The sequence below is a fragment of the Amblyomma maculatum genome, chromosome 7 (genome assembly GCF_055883805.1).
Source record: "Amblyomma maculatum isolate TAMU_Amacu chromosome 7, ASM5588380v1, whole genome shotgun sequence".
Taxonomy (NCBI): domain Eukaryota; kingdom Metazoa; phylum Arthropoda; class Arachnida; order Ixodida; family Ixodidae; genus Amblyomma; species Amblyomma maculatum.
Window position 1 is genome coordinate 84,793,710 of NC_139350.1, and position 16,590 is coordinate 84,810,299.

At 47.1% G+C, this 16,590-nt stretch overlaps 1 protein-coding gene and 1 non-coding gene across 2 annotated transcripts in view; one reads left to right on the forward strand and one right to left on the reverse strand.

The window, feature by feature from the left end:
• The window catches only part of LOC146183783 (Golgi-associated plant pathogenesis-related protein 1-like), a 315,211-nt gene that overhangs the window by 113,209 nt on the left and 185,412 nt on the right, over positions 1–16,590 (forward strand). The gene's annotated exons all lie outside the window — the stretch shown is intronic.
• Positions 14,276–14,348, reverse strand: TRNAK-UUU (transfer RNA lysine (anticodon UUU)). The gene has a single exon. It is a non-coding gene; the product is annotated as a tRNA-Lys (tRNA).

Sequence of the window (16,590 nt, forward strand, 5' to 3'; positions counted from 1 at the left end):
CCCACTCTGTGCGCTTCCTATCGCTTAACGTAACACCTAAAATTTTTCGCTTCATAGCCCTCTGCGTTGTCCTCAACATAAGTAGAATCATTTTTGTTAGCCTCCACGTTTAAGCCTTATAGGTGAGTACAGGTAAGATTAAAATGTTATATATTTCCTCTTGAGTGATACCGCTAAGGTACTAGGCATAATCTGGGAGTGCTTGCCAAGGTTTCGATAGTCACTAAGCTCTAATTACAACAGGATTGAATGGATTCCGATCATTGTGTAAGCGGTTATGTCGGAAGCGGTATGGAGGCAGCGATAGATTACGGAATAACTTGTGAACGAGCTAGTGTCAGATGATGGGCTATTTGACAACTCATCAATGTAGACGGGAAGAATAGCGTGCCGAGAACAGTACCCTAAAGCACCCCGATGTCGACAGGGGACATTTCTGATGAGCACGTGTTAGAGTGTATATACAGGAATTGCTCATGGTAAGTCAGGCAAGAATGAATCCAAGTGAGAACTAATGCATGCTGCTTGCAAATAAATTAAAATTAAAAATGAACATGTTCCGCGGTACATGTCCATATTTAAACTCCAAAGCTTTGAGAAGAGATACCTTCGATGAATCTTATCAAATGTTTTTTGAAATAAATAAACGCTGCGCCTACGAGTGTGTTGATGTCGATGGAGGAACTTATGCCATTAACAGATATTCTTAGTTGGGTTTCGCTGGACTGCCCCTTTCAAAAACCATACTGACTAGGATGGAAAAATCAATCAGTATTAAGAATCAAAATGTGCTAGTGTAGAATAGATGTTCTATTAGCTTGGAGGCAATGTTGATGAGCGGGACAGAAAAGAATATTGACCTCTTTAGGAACCGCAGTGATCTTATAACCACTTCACAATCGTCCGTTACACTCCAGATGAAAGAGGAGGCTGAAATATTCTAGACAAAATGAAGCTCAATTTATTTTTAGTGCTTGTTCGCATTTGGAATATAATTATATAAATACCTGTGATACGTCACTTGAGTGATTTGAACCGCTTCATAGTGCCATGGTGCTTGAACTTAATATCACTGAGGTCTGGTCGGGTCCTCGAGATACGTGCCTCAAGTGCGTCGCCATGCGGTAGTAAACCTTACAAGGAAAGTGCGATTCAACCATTCCGGATCTTTATCAATAAGAACTGGAAAGCTTGTGCGTCGACCAAGGATAAAGCTTTTGAATATTTCGGATTATTAAAATGAGATAATTTTTTGTGGATTACAACGTAGCATTGTAGGTAAAGTGGATGAGTAGAATACACGTTTGGGTTTCGCTGACAGTGATTCAAACATTTTTCAAAAGAGAAATATAGCGAAAAAGTGAATGCGCTATTAGTGAGTTTGGCTATTCTAAATTGACGTTTTTTGTTGTTGTTTTTTAATACGAAGGCGCTTGAAAGCCGTGTGGATGCATGGTGATAAAGAACGGTCACATGCCTCATTTGCAGGAATGTGGGTATCGCTAAGTTGATGCTCCGTGATGCTCAAGCCAACACGAGATTCGGGTGGCCAACATTTTCTCAGCAAGCTTGCAAATTGTTGGCGTTAAGCATATAGGTCGAAAGTTGCTAAGGTCTATTGGCGTTTTCCCCGGCTTTGGAATAGGGCTCACAATAGCCGATTCCGAGCTCTCTGGTACATCGCCGTCTATCCGTACCTTGTTTATGGTGTCAAGGAGTTGAGGAAGTGCATCTCCACTGAGGTTCTTGTAAGCCTCGTACGTAATGGAGTTCGTATCGGGCTCTGTCTTTCGGTTTTCTTCATCTATAGCTGTAATCAATTTGGGCGTTGAGAATGGGCTCGCGATTCTCGAGGCATTGGCAGCAGATGGCAGCTTATCGAAATGGGCTGGCATGCCCCACAAATAAGTTCTTGTAACTGGTGCAGGCAACACGTTGTACTTGGGAAAACCTTGCGCGCTGCTTGTCTTGCGAAATCATCCGGAGACAAGTTTGCTGCAAAGCATGGTGTAGCCGCTTCATCAGGGCGACGACAACCATGCTCCATGGCATAGAAAGTTCGCCATGGCGATGAATGTGTGGAGAACTGCTCGCACCACAGATGACATTGTCATTGCCTTCGGGAGAGGTCACGCTCATACCTTCGAGCCTTAGCAGCAATATAATTCAGTCTTGTGCGTGCTTGCGCAAAAATTGGGTTTCTAGTGGCAGTCAATTCCGTTTATCGACGAGCAGCACACAAGTTGAGTAGAGGCACATCCGGTTTTGTTCGACCAACCTCCACCCAGGTAATGGTTAATTGTAGCCTTATTTAGCGCTCTTTTTACGCGGTTTAGATGGGATGGTGTCGACTCCCCAGAGTAATTTTGAAGAATGGCGTGAAAATTGTCCCAGTAGACAACTGAACACTTGCAGCGTAATCATCGGGCCTGTGATGGATAGAGGCCGATGACGATAAGATGATAGCCACTTCCCCAGGAGTCTGGCTCCAAGTGCCATGAGGGAGTCCCGGGTCCTGACCACCGCGTAAGATCTGGAGCGTATGTTCCAGTTAGAGTATGAAACGCAGCCCTCGTCGGTGTATGGGGATGGTTCAGGAGAATAAACAACGCATCCGTGAAGGCGTCCCGCACTCACCTGCTGCGAGGACTTAAAGTGGAGTACCCCCTCCGGGTGAGGTGCATTAAAGTCATCACCAATTAAAACTGGATATTCCGGGTATTGTTGTCTAACATTCAGTAACCATCTCATGTTTATGCGGGAGGGAGAGCCACCGCCAGGTCTGACATGGACTCACACAGCTACAACAGTTGCCGTACTAAATTTGACTGCCACTGCAACCACTTCCTGATATGGAAGTGGTTTTCCATATCATACACCAGTTTTCCAGAGCAAGGCAGAGGAAAGCGTGTGTCAACATACACAGCCACCTTTCATGGAGGGGTATCCGTGTGCACATGTCATTCGCTCATGGAAGGAGACACGTATCCGCTGAAACCAGGAATGGCTGACAACGCATTGATCTTCTGCAGTAACAGGGCCCACACATGAAGCTTGTTCATGCGGAGACGCGATTTGAGCTCTCCGACCTTTGTGGAGAGCCCTCCACAGTTCCACTGAAACACACTGCGATAACTTGTAGTCGCCATCTTGATTATGAGTCCAGGTGTCTCAAAAGCACCGATGTCAGGTTAGATAACTGAGTTACCATAAACCTCGTTAATGATGTCGAAGAGCCTTCAGGCAGGCAGCAGAAGACTTATGGGAATCAATGAATGACACAGGAGTGTGGGACATAATCGTTGGCGAGGCAGACTTTATATTGGCGGTCTGGGATTCCGTTGCTCTCCTACGACGAGCAAGAAGTTCACGATGTTTGCAGAGCTTATAGACCTCCGCTAAAAGCCGTTCAATTTGATTGTCAGCTGCAGTCACATCATCATGCAGAGGTTCCTTCATGTTCTTCACGTTTGTACCCTGTTTGTGACAACATTGTGTGCTCACTTTAGCGCTGTAAGCACGTGGCGTAGAGGTAGCCGGTGGCTCGGTCTCAGGTAGCGGTAGTGAACTGACATGTTGAGACTATTGCCTCTGTATCCCACGACGGAACTTTTGAGTTGCTTTCTGTTTTGTTGGGCAAGTTGGAAAGGTGATCTTACGATTATTAGCCTTGCAAAGTCCGCACCGGTAAGATATTTTCTCCTCGCGTAGCTTCATCTGGTGGGGTAAAAGCGCAGGCCCTATGCATATGGCCAGGTCGGAAGCAGCTATAAGAGTACACAACACTTGGTTTATATGTTCGAGGGCGTAGAATAGGCGAGTTGCGGGAGTCAGAGGGCCTTGCAAAGTGTCGATGCAAGAGCGCCCCTTTCCCATGCGACGAGCTTAGACCACACGATGGATAGGGCAGTAGATCTCACGCTGAAGGGAAGCCTGGTCCTCGTCAACGCCTACGTTGTAGACAATACAGCATTGGAGGTCGGAACCGTCAACAAGATAAACCTGGACCGGAACCGAGACTTCGCTGGTTACTGAAATTATGAACCAGACAAAGGACGGGACATAGGAAAGAAGAGGACAGGACAAGGACAAGGAACCAGCCTTGTCCTGTCCTCTTCTTTCCTCTGTCCCGTCCTTTAGCTGGTTCAGTATGAACCCTTACCAACGTGTTCAGTCGTCAACCTTACTGAAATACACTTAAGTATCTGCAGACACTCAACAGCAGACAAACTCGGAGGTCACACAGTAATGGCATTCGACTTCTTTCTGGCTGTGACACCACGGAAATCCTTGGCTCCAAGACATGCATCCTAGTTCGCCTGAATAACTCTATTCGGTATCTCAGTAAGGCACTTGGTTGTCAGAGCTTTAATGGTCACTTATAGAATGCTGATCCGGGTGTCGAATATACCGGGTGAACAGTCGTTGTGCAGGAACGCTTGCCTTGTGAACTGTCGTTTGCGGAAGATGATTCCGGTGCACTGTCTTTTGAAGGAAGCTTCTGAGCACCACGCTGAGTCGTCAGTCCAGATGGTGGCGCTAAAGACATATTCATTGGCATGCTCGGCTGCTCACGCACATTCAATTATCGTCTATTTTCATAATGCGGCTGGTGCCAGACTTGGGCCTCACAACGAGCAACGTAAGCCTAAGACGGGACGAGTATTGAGTGCCTTGATGTAGCTGCAGTGCTGTCGGGTGGTACTGGAAGATTGCACAAAAGTGCCAGCGGAAGGCACTCTATTGGCCTCGAGATCGAGCAGAGTCTCCACCTAGCGTCATAGTGGCGAACCCTATCCAGTGTGGATGGGTGTTCGCGTTGCGTGCAGGCCCGCAGTGATTTCCGTACGTGGGCGCGTACGGCGTGTGCAAGAGTGATTTTTGTTTGTTGCACAGTTCCTGTGCGCTTTTGCTGACTTATTTGCCAATCACAAAATAAATGTGAACAGGCTATTATATACTTGTCCATACGAGTATGTCACGCTGGAAAGGACATCATCAGTTGCGCTATTGAGATTCTTTGTCATGCGGTGTCTCAAACGAAGCGCTGCTGTCGTTAGGCGCCGTGTCAAAGCTAAACAGGTTGCTGCCGTCAATACAACTTCATGCAAGCGCTTTAAAATCGTATATTCCTGTTTCTGTTTGGAGTATCATAACTACTGAAACATGCGACAGCAGACTGCTGCATAGAAAAATCCAGTTTGAACAAGCCACTCTGTGCAGTCTGTACCCACGATAGAGTTGTCCGAGTGCCTTTTTTCTTTTCCTTTTTTTTTTTTTTTTTTTTGCTGTTCAACCTTTGTCGTGTGCCTCAGTGGTAGGGCGCTCGACTACTGATTTCGAGAACGGGGGTTCGGTCCTGATCGTTTCGAAAGGTGCTCCTCGGCTGTGGGATTTGACTGCACGTTAAACAACCCCACGTGGTCAAGGACACCGAGGCCCGCCCCTACATCATCCGTCATATAGCCAATGTTGCATGGCGCCTTAAACCCATATATGCATTTCATTTCTTTTTTTTTTCTTTTTTAGGATTCTGCTCATCCGTAACTGTGGTAATGAGCACGTTTCGCTTTAGAGAAATGTTGGAACGTTTGAGAAACAAATCTTCGCAGCACCTGTTACACCAAATATTTCATAATACACGTAGATCAACGTACACTGGTAGCCCATTAGAATCATTAGGATCCTTTTTCGTCTGTGCCTTTCGAGGAAACTGGACGCTTCTGATTAGGGGAGTAAAATAGCTTCATACGTGCTTCATACCTTTCCTCTGCGGCGAGGTTTCCTGCACAGTATCGGCGTAATCTCATTTTTGGGGAATACTTGTGCTTGATTGTCTAGCCAGAGTTGATGTCCACTCAGTCTACGGCAACGCGCTGGGCAGTACGCTGTCAGTGCTACATTTAACCTGCGTAATTGTCGAGTCAAGTACGATATACTGAACTAGGCTTCCTCAATTCATTCTAAAGTACTGCAGATCAGAGCGCGACCATTGTATCTCAATGGGCTTGACAATAAATTAACCTGTCTCACTCGTATAAGACATGCGCACGCTGTTGAAAAGGCGATATGTCATGTTCAGGCCCAACTATCAGGCCTATGAGTGCCGTAGAGCGCAAAAATCCTACAAAATAGCTGATTCTGGACAATGACTATGTTATAAGCTCTGCGTAGTATGCATTTTTATTTGGTTTCGCATGTGCAAAGACTGTACTGTTATGCCTTTTTATGCCTTTCTTTTATTACTGTTTGATTTGATGCTTAACTTACTTGCTCAGCTCGATTTAAGTTGCAAAATAATGTTACTTTTATTATCAACTTATTTATAGCCTACGTTCAATTTAGCTTACTGTGAATTATTGCTGTTTTGTATATTATTCTTTATCTGTCATTCATACGAAGTCCCGATACAGTCGCTGACTCTGGAACCTCCTCCTGTATGTATATGCTGGAATGTACACAACGCAGATATAATAAAATTGAATTGAATTGAAAAGCGATTCCAGTAAATCTATAAAGACAGGTAGTTGCGTGCCTTGCTTTCCGAAATTTCGCGCATTATTATTATTTTTTTTGCTGCATTGAAGAAATCCACGGATTTTTTTCTGCAATATTGGAACACCCTAAACAATAAATCGCTAATGAATTGCATGAGGCACGTTTTCATCGCCAACAAACCCGCCGTAAACTCGGAAGCAGACCTACGCCGCGTGCGTTTCTGCGAGCGCCTCCGCCTGCTGATCCCCGCTATCGGAGCGACAGTGGCGCCACCTCTAGGTCGATCTCGCGGCGAATACGCTCTGCATTTTCTGTGCTGCTTTTGAAACGTGTTTAAGTGTACCATGTGTACGCCATTCTACCGGACCAGCTCGTGTTCCTTTCGTACACGGGCTCCGACATGTACCTGAATCCTGCCCGCAGACGCCGCGATTTTTTATAGGTTACAAGCACTACCAGACATCTAAAAGCTGATTTGGCGGTAACCGCGGTTAGCGGTAAGACTGCTGTTGGATCCGCCACGTCGGCTTACCGCGGCTTCGCGTAACCACGGTTGACGCTGCTCGTGCCCGGGACATGCAGCAGACGACGCGCGTCGGTTTATGTCGTCACCGGCTGCGCCGATTGCCAGATCAGCAAGCTGTTCACGAAGAAACGCAAATACCAGTTTTAAAAATATCGGCAGCTCCGATGGAGCTGAAAATTTGATCTAGGTGCAGGGTACGTTATGAATACGATGCAATTAAGAGTTTATATTCCAAATTTGGTGTGATGACCCCTTTAGCAGTCACAACAGCAAAACAGTGCTCTGTTTGAAGTTCAGGAAGAAAAAAAAAGTTGATTAACAAAAGCGATTTAGTATTCTGCCGTAATTCCACAACCTCACCAAAATTGTGGGCCTATATGTATGTATGTATGTATGTATGTATGTATGTATGTATGTATGTATGTATGTATGTATGTATGTATGTATGTATGTATGTATGTATGTATGTATGTATGTATGTATGTATGTATGTATGTATGTATGTATGTATGTATGTATGTATGTATGTATGTATGTATGTATGTATGTATGTATGTATGTATGTATGTATGTATGTATGTATGTATGTATGTATGTATGTATGTATGTATGTATGTATGTATGTATGTATGTATGTATGTATGTATGTATGTATGTATGTATATATATTGTGAAAGAAGGCTAGGTTGAGACGGCAAGGTCGTGACGGCAAGGCCAGCGATGCCTTGTCTAGCGTTTTAATCCGGTGACAAAACCCAGGCGCGTGCCGGAGCCGGCGCCGCGGGACGATGCTGATGGTATGTACAAATGAAAGAGGAAGATCATGGCATGTACAAATTAAAGAACATCCACGGAAGGCTCACACAATCTGCCCGGGGGGTCGGAAGCGGCCAGCCTGGCCGCTCCTAACTAACCGATGCATCGCGGCGCACAAACGGTTTCAGGCGAGACACATGAACAATTTCAGTTCCACGGTGGCGTCGATCAGCTGGGGGATCAACAGGCGTCACTTTGTAGTTCACTAGAGAAGTTTGGCTTATGACCTCATAGGGACGTACGTAGCGGTGGTGGAATTTGTCACTAAGGCCAGGGGTGCGCAATGGTGTGTAAATCAGTACTTCGTCACCAGGACGAAAAGAGACCACTCGATGTGGAGAATCATAGCGAGTCTTGCGGACTTCCTGGCACGCTGCCGTGTTGAGGCGGGCAAGATGACGGCATCTGGCCACACGAGATAAAAAATGGGTAGGTACTGATGTGGAGTTGTCGGGCGTAGAGAAGAAGGAAGCGTCGAGAATTGTAGTGGGAGGACTGCCGTAAACAAGGAAAAAGGGAGAGTAACCGGTAGTTCGCTGTACTGCTCTATTATAGGCGAATGTGACGAATGGTAGAATAGTGTCCCAATTTCGATGATCTGGTGTGATGTACATTGGTATCATGTCCGACAAGGTGCGATGAAATCGCTCAGTCAGACCGTTAGTCTGGGGATGGTAGCTTGAGGTTGTCTTATGAAGGGTGGATGAGGCGTGAAGAACTTCGGCAACGACTTTCGATAAGAAGGCTGTACCGCGGTCACTTAGGAGCACCCGAGGAGCGCCATGACGCAGTACAATTGATTGCAAAAAGACATTTGCTACTTCTTCAGCGGAACCAGTCGGTACAGGTGCTGTCTCAGCGTAGCGTGTGAGGTGGTCGACAGCTGTTATAATCCAATGGTTACCCCCATAGGAGAGAGGTAGGGGACCATATAAGTCGATGCCGACTACGTCGAATGGCGTGGTGGGACAAGGAAGAGGTTGTAGAAGGCCAGCGGGCGAATAAGTCAGCCGTTTGCGACGTTGGCACAGAGGGCAGGATGAGACGTATTTGGCAACGGTGGAAGATAAGCCAGGCCAAAAGAATCGTTTTCTCACGCGGTCGCAGGTTTTGTCAAAACCAAGGTGACCTGCAGTAGCGTCATCGTGGAAAGCCGCCAGTATACGTGGGCGAAGCACACGCGGCGCGACTGGGATCCAGCGAGTTCCATCAGGGCAATACACGCAGCGGAGTAAGATGCCATCTTCGAGCTTGAAATTGCGAAGCTGTCGGCGAAGCCTAGCATTGGGAGGGTCCGAAGCGCCGATAAGGCGGTCGATGATAGGACGGCAGTAGGCATCGGCTAATTGCTGTGAGCGGAGAGCGTGCTTGTTCTCAGAGTCGTCAAAACAAACGGTTGTGATATAAGCCGGGCAAAGAGATGGTCGGCTCTGGTCAGAGGTGGAAATGAATTGGGAAGAAAAGCAGCAAGTGGATTTCGAAAGGGTACAGCGAGAGAGAGCGTCGGCGTCTTGGTGTTGGCGACCAGATTTATAAGTGACGTCGAAATGATATTCTTGCAGGCGTAGAATCCGGCGTCCAAGTCGGCCTGTCAAATTTTTGAGTGAAGACAACCAGCAAAGAGCATGGTGGTCGGTCACAACTGTGAAGTGCCGACCGTATAGGTAAGGGCGAAGTTTTTGGACAGCCCAGACGACAGCAAGACACTCCTGCTAGGTAATGGTGTAGTTTTTCTCAGCTGGAGTGAGAGTCCGACTGGCAAAGGCAATCACTTTCTCACGCGATGTTGCATCACGCTGCAGAAGTACAGCGCCAAGACCGTGACCACTGGCATCGGTGTGCAGGATAGTTGGAGCGCTGTCACTGAAGTGGCCAAGAACAGGATCTGATGTGAGGGCGTGCTTGAGGTCATTAAAAGCAGTTTCGCACTGCTCAGTCCACACGAAAGGGCTGCGTGCTTTTAGTAGCTCATGAAGTGGTGCAGCAATAGTTGCAAAATGCCTTATAAAACGCCGGAAATAGGACGCGAGGCCGAGGAAACTGCGCAAATCTGTAGTCCGTTGTGGACGAGCAAAGTTCAAGACCGCGATTATTTTTTCAGGATCGGGACGAATGCCGTCATGGCTGACCAGATGTCCCAATATTCTAATTTCCTTCTGTGCAAAGTGGCACTTCTTGGTGTTGAGCTGAAGGCCTGCCGAAGCAAGACAGGTGAGGACTTCATTCAGGCGCGTGAGATGGTCATTAAAGGTTGCCGAAAAGATAACAATGTCGTCCAAGTAACACAAACAGGCTCTCCATTTTAAGCCACGAAGTACAGTGTCGATCATTCTTTCAAATGTCGCTGGTGCGTTACAAAGTCCGAAAGGCATAACATTAAATTCGTAAAGGCCATCGGGTGTTGCGAAAGCGGTTTTTTCTTTGTCGTCCTCGTGCATAGGTATTTGCCAATAACCTGAGCGAAGGTCCAAGGTCGAGAAATATTCGGAGCCTTGGAGGGAGTCAAGGGCGTCATCAATTCGCGGCATCGGATATACATCTTTGCGGGTAATTTTGTTGAGTGCGCGGTAATCAACGCAAAAGCGTACCGAGCCGTCCTTTTTTTTAACTAGCACTACTGGGGAGGACCATGGGCTTGTTGAAGGACGAATTATATTGCGATGGAGCATGTCATTTACATTTTCTTCAATTACTTTTCGTTCAGAGAGGGAAACCCGATAAGGCTGTCGGCGAATGATAGAGTTACCTTCAGTAATGATGCGATGGTGCGAAACACTAGTCCGTCCCAGAGTGTGGAAGTGGCATCAAAAATGGCTTGTTGGTGTCGAAGCAATGTGAGCAGTTCTTGGCGTTGGTTCGGCGGGAGTTTAGGATTAATAGTCTTTGCGAGAACAGAAAAAGAGACGTCTGACGAAACACGTTGCTGAGGCGGAGGGGCGGTGAGCACCATCAGGGAAAAAGGTTGAACATCCACCATACAATTCAGAGAAGTTCCTTTTGGGAGCACGAGGGATTCACGTGAAGTGTTAGTGGCCACTACTGTCGCTGAGCCGTTGTGGAACCGGACAAGACTTGACGGGAAGGCGATGCCGCGTGGAAGATGACTATATGATGGTGCTATGAGTACGTCCCCGTCAGTGATGTGGTCAGAAACAACAGTAAGCAGTTTTTCGCACTGAGGAGGCAAAACAGTATTAGCGGTGGCAACGAGGGGATGATATCGTTCAGAAAAGTCAGATGAAAAATCACTGTCTGTCATATGGATAACACGGTCACCACAAGAAATTAACGCTGAAGCGGTTGACAAAAAATCCCATCCGAAAATCATGAGATGCGCACAAGGTGAGAGCACAGCAAACTGCACATGATGGCGGATGCCGTCGATAACAACTCGTACGGTGCACTTCGCTGAAGGGCGCAAAGGGACGTCATTGGCTCCACGGAGTTCAGGCCCATCATATGGGGTTGTCACTTTTCGCAAACAGTAGCACAAATCAGCGTGAATGACAGAAATTGCCGCCCCTGTATCAATCAAAGCTTCAACCAGTAAACCTTCAGCGATAACAGCAATCACGTTATACGGGCGATCAGGAGGACTTCTAGTAAGTTTGCAGAGTGCAGTTTGACCTCCGGAAACTGCAACACTTAGTTTTCCGGATGGCGGACTGGGAGAGCGGTTGCGGGGCGAAGAGGGGAAACTGAGCGGCGGTATGGGGATATGGACCGGCGTCGGGATACATGGTTCGCACGAGGCTCAGAGGAAGATACTGGAGGTGGGGAGGATCGTCGAGGCGGGCTTGGAACAGACCGGCGTTGATAATATGAGGTTGAAGGCATGTCGCATTCGAAGGTGTCGTAACCACGGCGCTCGTTCTGAAGGCGGCGACGACAGAAGCGGGATATATGTCCTCTAATACCACAGTAATAGCAGACTGGTCGGGGGGGACGCCAAGGTGCGTAATTGGGTTGTGTAGGTTGAGCCGTCGCCATTGCATTGACGTGATTGTATGTTGGTGCTGGTTGGGGCGGGGGAACCAAAGAAGGGGGGGATCCATCCATCCAGCGACGTGCGCGTAGGTCGGCGCTGGGCGGATTGCAGAAGGTTCGGATGTCATAGGGCGGCTGATAGTAGCTAACTCTTCGTTAATCATGTTACGGAGAACGGCGTCATTAGGAGGTGCGGAAGAATGATCGCACCCATGTCGACAGAAAGGATTGAGGGCTTGAAGCTCCTCGCGGATGATTGCTCGAATCATTGCCCGCAGATCAAGGTCAGCAGAGGTCGGACCAGTTGCGAAACCGGGCTGTAATCGAGAGGACTGCAGCTGGTCGAGGCGTTGACAGGTCGTAATAATTGAATCAACACTTGAAGGATTCTGGGCAACTAAGGTGCGATATGACATAGCATTGATCCCTTTTAAGACGTGGTGCACACGTTCGAGTTCCGTCATGGTGTGACTAATGCGTCGACAAAGTGCAAGAACAGCCTCTATGTAAGACGCATATGATTCATCGGGACCTTGAAGGCGGGAAGCGAGCTTGTTTCTCGCGATCTCAGTCCGAACTGCCGGGTCGGCGAAGTATTGTCGGAATTGCTGTTTGAAAGTGATCCAGTTAGTAGTGTGGGGTTCGCGATTAATGAACCAGTTTCTGGCGACCTCAATTAGATAGAACGAAACGTTGAGGAATTTTAAAGCATCGTCCCACCGGTTATAGGCACTGCAGCGTTCATATGTGTCAAGCCAGTCATCCACGTCTTCGTCACGACGACCAGCGAACAGCGGTGGGTCGCGTTGACGTGTGGGCAGAGTCGGAGGCATCGGTGCAGCTGAGGTAGAGGGTCCGGCCGGGTCGGGATTGCTCTCGGTGGGCGTGATTATGGTGGTAGTTGCCAAACGGCGACCGGAACGTAGCTCCAGCGAGAGGCAGCAAGGGGATCGAATTCGACCTCCACCACTTGTGAAAGAAGGCTAGGTTGAGACGGCAAGGTCGTGACGGCAAGGCCAGCGATGCCTAGTCCAGCGTTTTAATCCGGTGACAAAACCCAGGCGCGTGCCGGAGCCGGCGCCGCGGGACGATCATGATGGTATGTACAAATGAAAGAGGAAGATCATGGCATGTACAAATTAAAGAACATCCACAAAAGGCTCACAATATATATATATATATATATATATATATATATATATATATATATATATATATATATATATATATATATAGCCTGATTGCTAGGTAAACACGCGGCTGCACCGAAAGGTCAAACGGTGGTCGAGAAGGCGAAGCGCGCAGTTGAGTGACAGCGAGGAGGTGACGCGCATGCGCAGTGGCGCGCGGCTGCGCCGAAAAGTCAGGCAAAGGAGAAGGCGGCAGCGGCGAGGAGCGACCACCTGCGCGATGCGTGACATCACTCGGTTTCGCACATGCACATAGCTCACCAGTCCGGCTCACACGAAGCTCGGCTCTGACACGCGTAGTGAAACTTTTCGCTAGAAGACACACACAACTGCGCTGTTGTATGTGTCCCTAGTCCTTTTGTCCTTGTCTGCCAGCGCTGCGACACCATAATGCTTGACAACCACCACCAACTAGCCCAGCAGCATACCCTACATACAGTTTTAGTTGTAGTGAGAACGAGGAGCGACCACCTGCGCGGTGCGTTACGTTACTCGGTTTCGCGCATGCACATAGCTCCCCAGTTCGCCTCACATGAAGCTCGGCTCTGACCCGCGTAGAGAAGCTTTTCCCTTCGAAAGGGAGAAAGTGTACCCTCATTGCAACTTCCATTTCAAGGTGTGACTGCAGCACGCGGCGCCCCCTGTTGTCGAATGTCGCATTGCTAAAATTTTAAGCCGCCGGGGGTAAGAAGAGAGAACAATGCTCAGTAAACAGTAAATAAATAAAAATTAACATTTTCTCGCTTTCGCAAAATGTTTCAAGAGCCAGAGAGGAGCCTTCTGTCTTCCTGCGCATGTTTGGCTCAATCTCCGGCAAAATTTTTGTGTCGAAGTCAACCCTTTTGCCCCAATCCGCTGGATCACTGCACGTCGCTTTCTGTTCAATTGTCTGAGAATAGCTTTCTCCTACTTCACCCTTTCTGTGAAATTCTTCGTTTCCGACACCTATGAAGCCATGCTCTCGAAGCAGAGTCTTTTCCATACCACTCCCCGGGCCTTTTCTTCAGGATGACCCAGTCCTTGCATATGGCTTCGGATGACGGCCGACCTGTGAGTAGTGTGCACCCATTCGTTTCCCAAAACACTGCAAGTCATGGTTTCGCCGATACTCTTTGGGAACAATTGCGCACGAATTTTCGCCCCTGGCATTTCACCCTTTTTCGAGTTTGTGGACGGAAACTCATTTATTATTATGCTTAACAACCACGCGACACTAACCACCATGACAAGCGAGATAACGTAAAAAAAAAAAAACGCACGCCCGAACAGGGGCTCGAACCCTGGACCGTTAGGTTAAAAGCCTAACGCTCTACCGACTGAGCTATCCGGGCGACACAATTCTCCACACGTGCACGTTTGGGCGCTTGTTTAACACACTGCCCAAAATTTTGTTCATTCTGTGGAATAAAGTAATGAACCTCATTTTTTTACACATTGTTTATCATCATGTAACAACCAACAGCAAATTTTAGAATAAAGAGACCAGATCGGTTAAGAGACTAGGGTAATAATGTGGTGCGAGTACCCATGCTCTGAGTGACTAACACACCCCTCGCCAATTCCTTTCAGCATTCCGTGCGTGCGCATTGTCGCTTCGCAATTACCCTATTGCCCGAACCGAATCTGCTGCAAAGCTCGCAAATATTTTCACAGATATTCTATCAGTAGGTGTTTAGTTCTTGAATATTTATTTTCATGAACGCGCCCTGTGCGTTTTCAATGGCAATATGATTTTTCTTTTGTGAGCGCTGGACGTTCAGAAACAAAATTTTGATGCGCTTTAGCAATATGTTCAAATTATAACAGTTCGCTCTAAAACTATTTTTTAATTTTCTACACTTGCTTCACCATTGCTTGAAATTGCGTAGCATTGGTTTTCTACGGAGGGTCTAAATTAATCGCTGTAAGCTTTGGAGAAACTTGAGAAGTAACATTCCGTTGCGACGCCTAGAACTTTTATATCGGTTTGATCAAAAAAAGTGTCTTTGGATTTTACACTGATTACACCGTTGCCTCACAAATATCTTCGAAAACACAGCCTATTTTTTCTGTGCCGGTTTTAACTGCTATCTGCGAGCACCTGAAAAAAGAACATTAAAAATAATGTGTTTCTTCATATATCGGCAGCACAGATAAATCGTATCTACTTGTGCATAACATTATCATAAAATGTGATTCGCAATTAAATGGTTTTCCAGAATACTGGACATGAGTGCACGTTCTAATCAGCATTTTTAATTGCGATAGGATTAAGCTGAACGCTACTACCATGAGCAAACTCTTACCTTGTTTGCAGCTGCATAGCATAGCTACGACACTTCTGTAAGCATCTGGACCGATAGCTGCATTTGCCAGCAGGTGCCGTAGAAAAAAGCTGCTTATAAACAATTGGACAGCGCAGGCCATCCGCTCTCCCTCAACCGAAGAGGGACCTTCTGACATTCCTCCCAACTTGACGGGAATAACTGTTTATTTAGACCACACCCCAATTCCACAACCTCACCAGAATAGTGCATCCCAATAATCACCAGTCTAGAAGCCACAGCAGTGGGTTCTTTATATTTCAGTCCTGCTTGACATTGACACATTTTTGCCGTAAATAAGAGATTATGTGTCCCATGTCCTAAATTCAGAAAGCTGGTTTGGTCTACTATTTTGATCACCTGTCTTCTATCGTCGTCTTTTTGCCTTAGATATCCGTTATAGCAAGTTTAGCGCGTTCCCGTTCACCTTATGTTATATATTATTAATTGGTTGACCGAACATCATCAGGCGCCTTTAACTCTCGCCCACATTGCATACATTTTGGTGAGTAAAATATTCATGGACATAGTGGCCGAGCTGGTACCTAAATTCGAGTAACACATACAGCTTTTTCTTATTCAACCGTGTATGATATTGCCGGGGCATAATTTCCATCAGCGATGAATGCTGAGCAAGATAGTAGCAAACTCGATACATACTTTCAGCTTCCACATGTCAAGAGAAACACACAGAAGCAAAAGAATTATGTTGACTGTTCATATAGTGCAAAGAAAAAAACTTTACCACCCGAACACGTGCTCGAACCCTGGACCATCGGGATAAAACCCTAACGCTCTACCGACTGAGCGATCCGGGCGTTGTTTTTATTAAGCTATCCGAGTTTTCTATTTTGATTGCTGTGACGATCCCTCCCATGTGTCCCCGCCAGAGCGTCTTCTCTACGGCAGCCGAACCGGTCTGCGTGGGCGAAGAAGCGAGAAGGGAAAGAGTTAATAAACGCTCTCGCCGCGTACAGCCAACCCCATAACAATTGCCTAATAATTTATCATCCTATTTTACACATAAAGAACATTACTCCACACACACACACACACACACACACACACACACACACACACACACACACACACACACACACACACACACACACACACACACACACACACACACACACACACACACACACACACACACACACACACACACACACACACACACACACACACACACACACACACACACACACACACACACACACACACACACACACACACACACACACACACACACACACACGCACGCACACAC